We start from the raw sequence: 12,621 nt of genomic DNA, 5'->3' as shown, positions 1-12,621 counted from the left end.
AAGGGCAGCAAGTCCAGGAACTATAAATGTCAAGGAATATTGTGAGTTTAATAAAGAAAAAGAAGGAAGCATATGTCAGATACAGAGCAATAAAAACAGAGGAAGCCCTTCAGAAATATAGAGAGTATAGGGGGTTTCTTAAAAAAGAAATTAGGAGGGCAATGAGAGGGCATGAAATATCTTTGACAGTTGGGATCAAGGGAAGCCCCAAGGCATTTTATAAGTAATATAGTAAGAAGATTACTTGGGAAAGAGTGGGACCTCTTCAAGACCAGAGGAACAACCTGAACCAATGGATGTGGGTGAGGTCTTAAAATGAATATTTATCAACTGTATTCACAGAGGAGAAACACAGAACAGCTGGGGATATCAGTTGAGATGGAAAGGTTCTAGACAATGTTAAGATTAATAAGGAGGACATATTTGGTGTTTCCAATGCATAAAGGTGCATAAATCCACAAGGCCTAATGAGGTGTATCCCAGGTTACTATGGGAAATTGCTAGGGCTCTGGCCAATATATTTAATACTTCACTGACTACAGGTGAATGACCAGATGACCGAAGGAGAACTAATGTGATTCCCTTGTCAAAAAGGACAGGAGACATAGGCTCCGCAAATACAGACAGTTACCCTGATGTCAGTGGTGGGGAAATTATTGAAAAGAATTCTCAGGACAAGATTAATCAACACTTGGAAAGGCAGGGATTGATCAAGGATAGTCAGCACAGATTTGATCAAGGGAGATCCTGTCTGATTAATTTATATTAGTTTTTTAAAAAAGGTAACTAAATATATTGATGAGGGTAATGCAGTTGCTGCAGTTTAAATGGACTTCAGTAAGGCTTTTGACAATATTGAAAAGTGTGACAGTGGAAAAGTACAGTAGGTCAGGCAGCATCTGAGGAGCAGGAGAGTCGACATTTTGGGCTTAAGCTCTTCATCAGGAATGTGGCGGTGGGGAGGCGGTGTCTGAGAGATAAATAAGAGGGTGGGGGTAGGGATGGGGGGAAGATAGCTGGGAAGGTGATAGGTGGATGCAGGTGGGGGGGTGATAGTAATAGGTCGGAGGGGAGGGTGGAGCAGATAAGTGGGAAGGAAGATGGACAGTTAGGACAGGTCAAGAGGCTGGTGCCGAGTTAGAGGGTTGGATCTGGAATGAGGAGTGGGGAGGGGAGCTTAGGAAACTAATGAAGTCAATATTTATCTCTCAGCCCCCCTTTCTGACCCCCACATTGCTGTTGAAGGGCATATGCCCGAAATGTCAACTCTCCTACTCCTCGGATGCCACCTGACCTGCTGTGCTCTTCCACCACCACACTTTTCGACTCTCTGACTCTTCAGCATCTGAAGTCCTTACTTTCACCTTCAATAAGATCCCACATGGAAGGTTGGTCCAAAATGTAAAAGCCTTTGGGACCCAAGGCAAGTTGGCAAACTGGATCCAAAACTGGCTTACAAATAGGAGGCACAGGGTGATGCTGGAGGATTGTTTTTGTGATTGGAAGCCTGTGACCAGCGGTGTATCACCGTGATCAGTGCTGGGACCCTTGCTGTTTGTTATATATATTAATGACTTGGATGTGAATACAGAAGGTATTATTAGGAAGTTTTCAGATGATATGAAAATTGATGGTATTGTTGATAATGAGGAAAATGGTCTGAGACTACAGTCTGATATTGATCAGATGGTAAATTTGGTACAGCAATGGCAGATGGAATTTAATCCTAACAAGTGTGCTTTGAAGCATTTTCTGAGGCCTAATAAGGGAAGGACATACATGATGAATGATAGGTCCCTTGGGAATAGTGAGGACAAAGGGATCTTAGTGTAAAAGTCCGTCGATTCCTGAAGGTCTCAGCAAAGATGGACAATATGCTGAAGATAACATAAGGGTTGCTTAACTTCAATCGCCAAGGCGTAGAAAAGAGGAGCAAGGAAAACTTGTTACAACTTTATAAAATATTGGATAGACCAAGATGGAATACTGTATGCAGTTCTGGTCACAACACTATCAGAAGCATGAGATTACACTGGAAAGGGTGCAGAGAAGATTCTCCAGGATGTTGCCTGGGATGAAAAGTCTCAATCATGAGGAGAGACGGGGTAGGCTGGGTTTGTTTTTTTGTGGAGCAGAGATGGCTGAAGGGGGGATCTAATTGAGATGTATAAAATTATGAGAAGTATATGATTTGGAGGTGCCGGTGTTGGACTGGGGTATACAAAGTTAAAAATCACACCTGATGAAGGAGCTACGCTCTGAAAGCTCGTGCTTCCAAATAAACCTGTTGGACTATAACCTGGTGGTGTGTGATTTTTATCCTATGGGAAGTCTAGGCAGTGTAGATTGTGAGAATCTTTTTCACATGGCAGGTGTGCCTAAGATCAGAGAGCATAGGTTTAAGGTAATGAGTAAATGGTTTAGAGGAGATCTAAAAGAACAGAGGATAGGTGTAGAAATATAGAATGTGCTGCCTGAGAGGGTGGTGGAGGCAGGTACTCTTGCAACAATTGAAAGCATCTGGATGAGCACTTAAAATGCCAGGGCAAAGTAGGCAATGAGTCAAATGCCAGTAATTGGGATTAGTGTAGTTTGATGTTTATCGGTTGACATAGACATAGTGGCTGAATGCAAAAGTGAGGACTGCAGATGCTGGAGACTAGAGTCGAGAGTGTGGTGCTGGAAAAGCACAGCAGGTCAGGCAGCATCCAAGGAGCAGAAAAATTGACATTTTGGGCAAAAGCCCTTCATGGACCCTATGATTCTATGGACTGGAATTAAACCAACATAATCTTAGAAATGTGACAGCCATTTGCACACAGCAAGTTCCCTTAATCACGATCTGAAAATGTCCAGATAACTAACTTAACTGATATGAAGTTATTGGCCAGGTCACGTAGTAAACTCCACTCTTTCTGTTCTTTGATGTACACTCGAGAAGGCAGGTGAGACCTCAGTTTAAAGTGTTATCCCATTAGAATGGGATTTAAATACTCAACCTTTTGACTCGGAGGCAGGACTGCTGTCATTGAGCCAGGCTGACACATTTTATACACTGGGTTGTGCATTAAAGTAGACAGAATTATAGAAGTAAGGATAATAATGTAGTTATATCCAAGAGAACAGTTAGCCATAGAGACTGATGTTGAAATCAAAGACAATTCCATGTGTATTCTTCCTGAGTTGGTTAAATCAGTTAGCATTTAATCTGTACAGATCAGGTTTTATCTCTGGTCTGTGTTGAACTACTTGATTTCAGCCAGAAAAACAGTAGGAGTCTCAGGGGCAATGATGTTATAGAGTGAGAATATTAGCCAGATATTTCATTCCTGATCATTATCTAACAATCTATGCTACAGGTAGAGGATCACGACCGAGTTGCAATGAGTCTACAGTTGAATTCCCTTCTGACTGTCAATATCAAACAATGCTCAAGCATGGAGAATGGTTGTATGGAAGTTATTGGAGGAAGCCCAGGCTTTTGCAGTATTGAGTGTTTAGTCTCTGATATAAAAGTAGGTCCTTGACAGATTTGCTCTTGGAAGTTGGGAAACCAGTGTGACAACAGTGATAGAATCCCAAAGACACTTCATCACAGCCCAGCTCCACAAAAATAAATCAAAACCCTGGCTGGACCAGCAGTTCCAAACTGGAGTATGCTCCACCCAGTCAGGTCCTGAAGAAGTAATCAGGGTCCCATGAATGTCATAGGATGGAGATTTCTGCCTTCAAAGGCCCTAAGCCTGGCAGTGATGAAGGCAACTAAGGCAGGACATTGGCAACATACCACTGACCACACTATCAGCAATACTTCCCCTTTACACCCAGTGGACATTCCGAAAACATGTTTCATAAAATGTAGAGATCTATCTAAAACAAGAGGAAAGAAAATTGCCACAGGATACCTAAATCATGGCACAGTTACATTGGGAATTTTCTTTAGAGTGTTTCCAGTCAAAAAACTGGATCCAGGCATTAGGGAGGCGTCCATCAATTTTCTGTCAAATTTTCAAGGATTGTGTAGGAGAATTCCTGGGGAAATCGATATACCCATTTCTTAGAAAATCCACATTGATAAATACACCTACTGATTTGGCACTGAGTCAAATCCAGTTCCTGTTTCTGCGTTTTTGATGTTTTCAGCAGGTCAGGGTTAAGTAGATATATCAGAATAAGCCTTAGTTTTCCTGAAAGGGAGAAATCATCCAGAGTCCCTCTTCTTCATGATAATATGTAGCATTATCAGTAGAAAATTGAACTAACAAACATCAGGAGATAATAGGATAGCCCTGTGGTTGAAGGACCTAGGAACACCCATGCTATGGCTCAAAAATGAAGTGAAGCCATGTGAGCTTTAATTGTGGATTCATTCTGCCACACACTAGGGCATTTCATCTTCTAAAAGTATGCATATTGGAGAGAACAGGGCAGGGTCATTCATTGACGACAGCATACGCTGGCAATCTAATGGAGAGGGAGGTACGAATTCGATTCTTAATGGTGCAGTGAGAAAGATATGTTGCTGTGCTATTTGACTACAGTGGAGAGTCTAGTACTTCATTTTAACCATCAGGAAACAGGCCCTGAGTTCAGTTGCAGGGATATAAATGTCGTCTTATCACTAAATTTGTCAAATCTCAGGCAACTCCAAATTGGAGAGACATAAAAATAAAACGATTGTCTTTGTCACACTGGCTTCAGGCACAGATGGCAACCATTTAGCCTTAAATCACCATGATGGGAAAACTTGAGGCAGCTTGGGAACAGAGAACATTGTGTTATCCTCACCCACAGATGAAAAGGCCTCAGTTTTAGGTGCATATAAAAATGTCTCCTAAACTTATGAATAGGCAAAGAGATCTTAGATTGGTCCCCTATAGAAAAAAATAGATTGCAGAGCATCAAGATGACAAAAAACATCAGGGGAATGTTTGTCACAAAAGCTCAGTTTGCTTGCGTTATGGGCTGCTAAAAGAATCATCCTCACAGTACTCCACCATCTGGACTGTTTCATAAACCATCTGGACAGATTTTGTTATTTCATTACCCCACCCTTGTCCTTGGTAAGTTGAATCAGTAGCTAACTACATCGCCTATCAGTAAGTAACTTTCAACAAAAATATAAGGGCAAGGAAGTTACTCCCCCAACTAATTATAATAAGTTACACTCAAAGCAACTGAAACATAAAGCCTACTCATAAATTTTCAAACAAAGAAGGATTTACCCCAATTAATTAAAGGATCACCATAAGTTTTCCACAAACATTGCTATGTTTGCAAACTCACAAATTAGATAGTGTCATTACTTCAGAATACAATATCGCGTAATGTCTAAGTATGAAAAAAACATGCTTTTATGATACTTTTGTTCCCAAAATAGAATGCAACTTGGCAAATCTTTCTTTGAGGATGGTCCTTTGCAGATGCATCTAAAAGACCATGAAGAAAAGATGTTTCATTTTGAGTTTCAGTAATCTTGTTCAGGACTCTCATAAAAATATTACTGAAGAAAGCTTCCACTCCTGTCAAGTCATAAAAGTACATCTCCACCTTCTTTGTTGAAATTGGAGAAGAATGACATCTGGATTAAAATTCTCACTTTGTTTCAGCATTTATACTGTAAAAGCATTTTCTTAAAGTCAGAAAACAGATGTTTCTTAGAAGATTACATATTTTAGAAACATAGAAAATACAAAATGAAATAGGTCATTCAGCCCTTCTGGTCTTCTCCATCATTCAATATGAACATGACTGATCACCCAAGATTTACTAGGATGTTGTCAGGGTTGGAGGATTTGAGCTATAAGGAAAGGCTGAACGGGCTGGGATTATTTTCCCTGGAGCTTCAGAGGCTGAGGGGTGACCTTATAGAAGTTTATGAAATTATGAGGGGCATGGATAGGATAAATAGACAAAGTCTTTTCCCTGGGATTGGGGAGTCCAGAACTAGAGGGCATAGGTTTAGGGTGAGAGGGGAAAAATATAAAAGAGACCTAAGGGGCAACTTTTTCACACAGTGGGTGGTATGTGTATGGAATGAGCTGCCAGAGGAAATGGTGGAGGCTGGTACAATTGCAACATTTAAGAGGCATCTGGATGGGTATATGAATAGGAAGGGTTTGGAGGAATATGGGCCGGGTGCTGGCAGGTGGGACTAGATTGGGTTGGGATATCTGGTCGGCGTGGACGGGTTGGACCGAAGGGTCTGTTTCCATGCTGTACATCTCTATGACTCTATGAACTCAATATCCTGTTCCTGTTTTCTCCCCCATACCTTTTGAACCTTTTGGCCCTGTGAACTATATCTAACAGCTTCTTGAAAACATTCAATGTTTTGGCCTTAACTGCTTTTTGTAGCAGAGAATTCCACCACTGTCCTTCCTGCATTTACCCTGTCCAGTCATAGAGTCATAGAGATGTTCAGCACGGAAACAGACCCTTCGGTCCAACCCCTCCTGCTGGAATTTTATAGATTTCTAGGAGATCGACCAATCTAAATTGCAGTGAAGATAGGTAACCAAAACTGCACAGAGTACTCCAAGTGTGGTTACACCAATGCCCTGTACAATTGCAGCAAAACATCCCTGCTTCTTTACACAAATCTTCTTGTAATGATGGCTATCATTTGCCTTTTTTACCATCTGCTGCACCTACATGTTTCCTTTCAGCAACTGGGGTACAAGGACTCCCAGGCCTCATTGAACCTTCCCTTTTCCCAATTTACTGTGAATCAGATAATAATCTGCCTTCCTGTTTTTACAATCAAAGTGGATAACCTCACTTTTATCCATATTGTACCTCATCTGCCATGCATTTGCCTACTCACTTAACTTGTCCAAATCACACTGGAGCATCTCTGCATTCTCCTCACAGTTCACCTTCCCATCCAGCTTTGGCTCATCTGCAAACTCGGAAATATCATACTTAGTTCCCTCATGTAAATAATCAATTTATATTGTAAATAGCTGGGATCCTGGCACTGATCGCTGTGGTACCTTATTAGTCACTGCCTGCTGCTCAGAAGAAGACCTGTTTATTCCTCCTCTTTGTTTCTTGTCTGCCAACCAGTTCTCTATCCGTGTCATTGTTCAAAACAATGTTTATTTTCTACTTAAAACTAAGAAGGTCTGCAATGTGTAACTTGTAACCTTATTTTGTATGCTTACACAATGCTATAATTACTGCAATGTTTAACTTTTAACTTTGTTCTTTCTTTCTACCTTATTCTTAAGATTCTGTACCTAAGTGCTTGTACCTAAGTTGGTGCCTTGCGTGGCAACATTCCACTTTTCACTGTACTCCTGTATGTTTGGACTTGAGTACATGTGACAATAAAATCAAAATCAGCTCAAATCAAATTTTACATGCTAATACATTAATGAGGCTTATTTCTTGACTTTTGGAATTAAATCTTCAGGAATTTATTTTCGTAACAGCATCTTAAGAAGCTTTTGTATTTTTAAATCGCATGATATTTGAGGGGAACTTTCATTGACATATATAATAAGCATGGGATGTTACAATCTCCACAGAGACTGTTAACATTTATAGAGAACTTTGAACATCCAGTGATTAACTGAAAGGACTAAGCCATAACATGTCAAGTTTTAAATAAATGCAAGTTTTAAAAAAATAAACACTACTAACTTAACATTACGGTTTTTCAAACTCTTGTATAGATCCAGTTCCCATTTTGCTCCCATATCCCACCTAAAAGACCTTTTATACATTACAAGATTTTGAGAGTTCAATCGTTCAGCTTTCTGGGATTAAATCAAATATGCTACAGTTCTCCATATTCACTTTAATTTCACTTCAGTGCTTCAGCTATTTCCTGAGGTACAAGGTTTCATGAGGATCTGTTCATTATCTTTTGACTATTCAAACGTTTCTTTAAATTTTCAAGGGTATGCACTCAGCTCAAGTTTCAGCCTCACTGCGTATGTGTTCAGTAATTTAAAAATCAGAAGTACTCTTGGTTTATAATAAACTCCATGCACCTGGCACTGGCTTTAGACAGATACACACTGCTTTCTCCCAGTCTGTTCCGGCAGGAATTACCTTTTACAATGGGCGTCAAGGTAGATTTCGTCCTCTAGTTACATGCAAGGCTGATTTTCCAGTTTTGTTTCTCCTCATGACCTCAAACCGAATGTGAGCTCCCATCTGCGTTCCACCTGATGATCAATATTTTTTTCTGCTTACATTGCAGGCCAAGATGATATTTATCTATTTTGCTCCCTCAGCTCTCAATCTATCCCCCAAGTTGAAGCTGCTTGTTTCTGTGACAGATAAAACAAGTAAGCACAAAAAAAGAGTATCTCCTTGTCTATTCTATCTCCATAGCAACATGGCATACTTGATGTTTTCAACAGAAATGTAAATTAATGATCATTTATCTTCAAAGCACCCTTTGTTGTGGGATTCACTTTTTATTTAACTTTCTTAGTGGTGTAAAAAGACCTCTTTCGCGTCCTTTCAACAAAAAAATTTTTACTCAAATTAAAGCAAAAGGCTGTGGATAAAGCTAAACTCAGCAGGTTCTGAAGAAGAGTCATATTGGACTCAAAACATTAATTTTTTTTCTCTCTCTCTCTCCATAGATGCTGCCAGAGTTTCTCCAGCACTTTTTGTTCTTAATCCAGTGGTTATAATTGCTTTTAGCTTCTTTGATCTGGGGAGGCCACATGTATAATCGAAACCTCACCAGTTTTCTGGACTGTCTTGAGACAAACTAGCTTCAAAGTAGCCACTAAATCCTGGGTATGGATATCTTTTCTGAAAATGTGTTGCTGGAAAAGCGCAGCAGGTCAGGCAGCATCCAGGGAACAGGAGAATCGACGTTTCGGGCATAAGCCCTTCTTCAGGAATATCTTTTACCACCCTCCAAGCAAAATGATAAAACTTCTCCATTGAATGGATAATATCCCAGTTATATTTACCAGTTTCTGTTTACTTACATTTCAATTCAACTCCTAAACTGAAAGTTACTTTTTTAAAACATGGATTTTAAAAATCAGATATTCACAATTGGGAACAATGGTATTTGTACTGGAAGTAATACTAACTTATAGGTTGAAACAAATTGTTATTAATTTCAGGAGTTAAATTGGATCAGATAATGGTGAAGCTCTGTGAGTGAATTGCTGAAGTGCTTTCTTCTCTGTGTATAAGAGGACACTACATTAATCAATTGTGGCATGAAATTGTTATAGCCTACAAAGGATGAGATCCACAATCTTCAATCAGCCTTCATGCATTTTGCTGCAAGTGGTGATATTGAGGAGCTTTTCTCTTAGCATTTCTTCATTATCAGCGAATGCTTGTGACATCATTCTCTTTATTTTGTCACGTTAGCTGTATAAAGTTGAGATTTGACTATAGAGTGTCGCAATACATATATAAGCAAACATCGCTTCAAATCTATCTGTATTACCAGGTTTCACTTTATGCAGCACATTTATGTTCCAGTGAAAGGAAGGAGGTGCCAGGTGGAGATACTGTTTCAGCACCTTCTAAATAAAACAATGCCATCCATTATGTTCTTTCTATTCTATAGTTTTGTTAGTGTTTTGTCATAGTTCTTTTACTGGGTGACTAATGTTATGATCTCAGCTGATAGTAATATCATACAAGGCAGATCTTAGACTGAAATGTGGCTTGATAGACCATAAGTTTTATTTTTACAATTTGGTCACCATGATGGTCGGTCACTGCACATCCTCAGCAGTCCTCAGCAGAGGCCTCACCTTCATTCCCCTACGCTCTCGGATTAATGAGTTCAACACACGGCGTGACATCGAAGGGATGAACTCTGATTTCACCAGTTTCCTCATTTCCCCTCCCCCCACCTTGTCTCAGTCAAATCCATCGAATTCAGCACCGCCTTCCTAACCTGCAATCTTCTTCCTGACCTCTCCGCCCCCACCCCAGTCTGACCTATCACCCTCACCTTGACCTCTTTCCACCTATCACATTTCCGACGTCCCTTCTCCAAGTCCCTCCTCCCTACCTTTTAGCCTGCTGGACAAACTTTCCTCATTCCTGAAGAAGGGCTTATGCCCGAAACACGATTCTCCTGTTCCTTGGATGCTGCCTGACCTGCTGCGCTTTTCCAGCAACACATTTTCAGGTCACTGCACATCCTCAAACAAAGCTGTCAATGTACTTATAACACAAAAACATAATTTTATTACACACAGTAAAAAAAAACTCTGGCAATTTGGGAAGAACTTATCATAAACAACAAAAGGATTCAACCCTTTATCCTATCAATATCCTTTACTCAATGCCAGTGAAGTATCACTCCTATTCTTCACTCTAAATTTTCTTAATCAGCTGACAAGATCACAACGGTTTCATTTGGCCAAATGTTTGCTCATTCTTTCTTTTATTGTCTTCCTGTTACCGATTTTTTCCTATCACTGTCTCTCCCGAGATACATAGGCTCAAGTTAACTCATTGAACTTTCAAGGGAAATAATTCAGGGCTTTATACAGCCCTGTCTGCTTGGTCTGGTAAAACAACTTTAAGATATCTTTCAAGCTTTAATGGCGTGGAGGCTGCCAAAACTAAACCGTCCTTCTGCTGGTCTTTATTCACTGAACTGGACCTGCTTGTGGTCCTTCCCCATCTGTCTCTCTCTGGGTCATAAGTCTAAAGTTAGCAATCACCTCACCAGAAGGTTTCCATGGTTATTTGGCTTAAATCAAATGATTTCTTGGTTTTTGACCTGATTCATAAAACAAAACCTTCCCTTCCTTAAAAAATGTCACTGGCATTGACTTTTTTTTTCTAGAAAAGGACTGAATGATAATTCCATACCCATCTCATTCTCCTAAAGCAACACAGCACCAATACTAGCATCATTGGCATCAAGAGTTAGTTTAACCATAATTTTGTGGTGCTAAAACCAGTATGATAGTCAGTACAACTTTCAAGCTTCCAAAAGCACTCTGACAGTCTTTTGCCCTTTCAAATTTCTTCCCTTTCTTTACCAAAATTGATAAAGAAGCCATTACAATCCTGAAATTTAAAACAAGCTTCTGAAAAAAAATCCACTCATGCCAATATTTTGCAGAATTTCGTGCTTTGGTTTAGCACAAGAAAATCCAATACAGGCCTTGTTATTGCTTTTGTAGGTGCTACTCAGCGTTGTCCCACAATGTGGCATTCACTTTAGCCAAATGAAATACTAAATTGGCTCTTTGTAACTGATTAAACAGCTTCTTCAAGTGTTGCAAATGTTCTTTCCAACCAAATTGTCAATAATACAAAACAGTTGCATAAGCCTTTGAGGACCTTGTTGGTTAATCATTGAAGAGTGTCATAGAATAAAATAGAATACAGTGAGGATACGGGCCATTTGAGTCCACACCAACCTTCCAAGGTGCATCCCACCCAAATTCAATGCCTCCACCCAATTCCTGTAACCCTATATTTCCCATGGATAATCCACCTATCCTGCACATCCCTGGACAGTATGGGCAATTTAGCGTGGCCAATCCACCTAACCCGTACATCTTTGCACTGTGGGAGGAAACCAAAGCACCTGTAGGAAGCCCGTGCAGACACAGGAAGAATGTGCAAACTCCATGCAGACAGTTGCCTGAGGCTGGAATTGAACCCTGGTCCCAGGCACCGTGAGGCAACAGTGCTAACCACTGAGCCACTGAGCTAAATATACGTTGATCTATTTTTCATCCTAAATTGCATGATATCCGACATTGATAAAGTCCATCCAGTGTTACAAAAGATGACATTCTTCACCTGTCTCAGTTGATGGAACATCTTTATGTAATCCTGGCCAATGAAAATGTTTTTAGTATTTTACTCTGTGTTTTCCTAATACCTAAGTGATCTGCTATTGTACATCAAACAGCCACTCTACTCAGGAAATAACCACCTGCTGGATGACACCCTGTTCTTCAACAGCTGTTATTTAAGATGGTTTCCATTTCCTCATGAATGCTTTATCTCTTAATTAATAACACTCTGGTACTAAGCCTAACTCAATTTCTGAGTTGACTGATGCAGCTCTCAATTCCGAATCCATCTGTTGCACTTCTATTGAAGAAATGGGCCAAATGTGTCAATTTCATTCAGTTGCATTCTTTGGAATTAAGTTGCTGACGATAGTGTGAGATAACTGAATTTCAAACTCATCTTCCTTTTTCACAGACTTCTGTGCTTCCTGTCGTGTTCAATAGGACTGAGGCCTAGTCAAAACTCAGTCAGGAAATAATCTAGGATGCTATAACTCTAGTACATCAGATGGATCAGTGTTTGTCCAATGTGTGCTGGAGGGTCCCCTGACACGGTATGTCGGAGGGCCAACAAGAGGGGAGGCTTGGTGCTTGGTAATGAACCAGGCCAGGTGTTTGATTTAGTGGTAGGTGAGCACTTTGGGGAGAGTGACCATAATTCAGTTACATTTAGTTTAGCGATGGAAAGGGATAGGTATATGCCACAGAGCAAGAGTTATAGTTGGGGAAGGGCAATTATAATGCGATGAGGCAAGACTTAGGATGCATAGAATGGGGCAGCAAAATGCAGAGGATGGGGACAATCAAAATGTGAAGCTGGCTTAAGGAACAGATATTGTATGCCCTTGATAGGTTT

The 12,621-nt window shown here is 40.2% G+C and overlaps 1 protein-coding gene across 1 annotated transcript in view; it reads right to left on the bottom strand.

The window, feature by feature from the left end:
• The window catches only part of LOC148146728 (uncharacterized), a 37,238-nt gene extending 29,048 nt beyond the window's left edge, over positions 1-8,190 (bottom strand). Inside the window, exon 1 of the mRNA XM_087997115.1 lies at positions 8,062-8,190. The gene's annotated coding sequence lies outside the window, so the exon portion shown is untranslated. The remainder of the gene's footprint in view (positions 1-8,061) is intronic.
• Between the last annotated feature and the right edge of the window lie 4,431 nt (positions 8,191-12,621).

This window comes from Chiloscyllium plagiosum, unplaced genomic scaffold (genome assembly GCF_037043375.1).
Source record: "Chiloscyllium plagiosum isolate Xiang-an unplaced genomic scaffold, Cpla_swu_hap1 HiC_scaffold_19, whole genome shotgun sequence".
NCBI lineage: Eukaryota > Metazoa > Chordata > Chondrichthyes > Orectolobiformes > Hemiscylliidae > Chiloscyllium > Chiloscyllium plagiosum.
Note: the sequence above shows the minus strand (reverse complement) of the source record. Positions and strands in the feature narration are given on the sequence as shown.